The 1,165-nt window shown below is 45.0% G+C and overlaps 1 protein-coding gene and 1 pseudogene across 1 annotated transcript in view; both read left to right on the top strand.

The window, feature by feature from the left end:
- The window catches only part of RGSL1 (regulator of G protein signaling like 1), an 89,726-nt gene that overhangs the window by 14,891 nt on the left and 73,670 nt on the right, over positions 1–1,165 (top strand). The gene's annotated exons all lie outside the window — the stretch shown is intronic.
- LOC105886580 lies at positions 274–963 on the top strand (annotated as a pseudogene).

The raw sequence follows: 1,165 nt of genomic DNA, 5'->3' as shown, positions 1-1,165 counted from the left end.
TGAGCTGTAATGCCACAGCACTCTACCCCGGGGGACAGCTTGAGGCTCTGTCTCAAAAATAAAATAAAGAAAAATGGGAGGGATGCTGCTTTCACTGCTTATACTGTATTTAGCACAGTGCTGAAAGCACTTGCTAGAGCAGTTATGCCAAAGAAGGAGGATGGGAAGGAGGAAGAGGAGGGGGAGAGGGAGAAAAAGAGGAAAGGGAAGAGGAGGAAGAAGAAAAAGAGGAAGGGCAGCGGGTGAGGTGGTCACTTGGATCTGTATCTTGCTTCAACAGGGTTTGGACAGAACAGACCCGGGGACTCCCTTTCTTCCAGCCTTCAGCAATTTTCCAGTTTTATTCTTTTACATTGCAATCTCTAGGACCATCTTCACAGCCATCTCCTGCTTCTGGAGCCAGCTAACACCATTTGTGTGTGTGTGTGTGTGTGTGTGTGTGTGTGGTTAGTTCCTTATTATCAATCAACCAGATGAGCTCCCAAATACGTTAAAACTATTCCACCAATGTGGAGGCAGCCATCAACCACTTGGCCAATCTGCATCTGCAAGCCTCCTGCACCTACCTCTTTCTGGGCTGCTATTTTGACTATGACCACTTCTTCTGCGAGTTGGCTGAGGTGAAGCGCAAAGGCACTGAGCATTGTTCTCTTGAAGATGCAAAACCAGTGTGGTGGCCGAGTTTGCTTCCAGAATGTACAGAAGCCATCTCAAGATGAATGGGGCACAACCCTGGACACAATGGAAGCCGCCTTGGCCCAGGAGAAGAGCCTAAACCAGGCTCTTTTGGATCTTAATGCCCTGGGTTCTGCCCACACAGATCCTCATCTCTGTGATTTCCTGGAGAGTCATTTCCTAGATGAGGAAGTGAAACTCATCAAGAAGATGAGTGACCACCTGACCAACCTCCAGGCTGGGCCGGTGGAGTAGCTCTTCCAAAGGCTCACTTCTCAACACTACTAGGAGCCTGCGGAGCCTCTCTCTCCAGCCTGTGAGAAATAATAAATGAATTCATCAATGGATCAGGATACAAAGTCAACACACAAAAATCAGTTGTACTTCTATATATTATATTTATAATGAACAATCTGAAAAGGAAACTATAAAACAATTTCATTTACAATAAGATCAAAAAGAATAAAATACTTTTTTTTTTTTTTTTTTT

The sequence above is a fragment of the Otolemur garnettii genome, unplaced genomic scaffold (genome assembly GCF_000181295.1).
Source record: "Otolemur garnettii isolate 467f Iridium unplaced genomic scaffold, OtoGar3 scaffold00016, whole genome shotgun sequence".
Lineage (NCBI taxonomy): Eukaryota > Metazoa > Chordata > Mammalia > Primates > Galagidae > Otolemur > Otolemur garnettii.
Note: the sequence above shows the minus strand (reverse complement) of the source record. Positions and strands in the feature narration are given on the sequence as shown.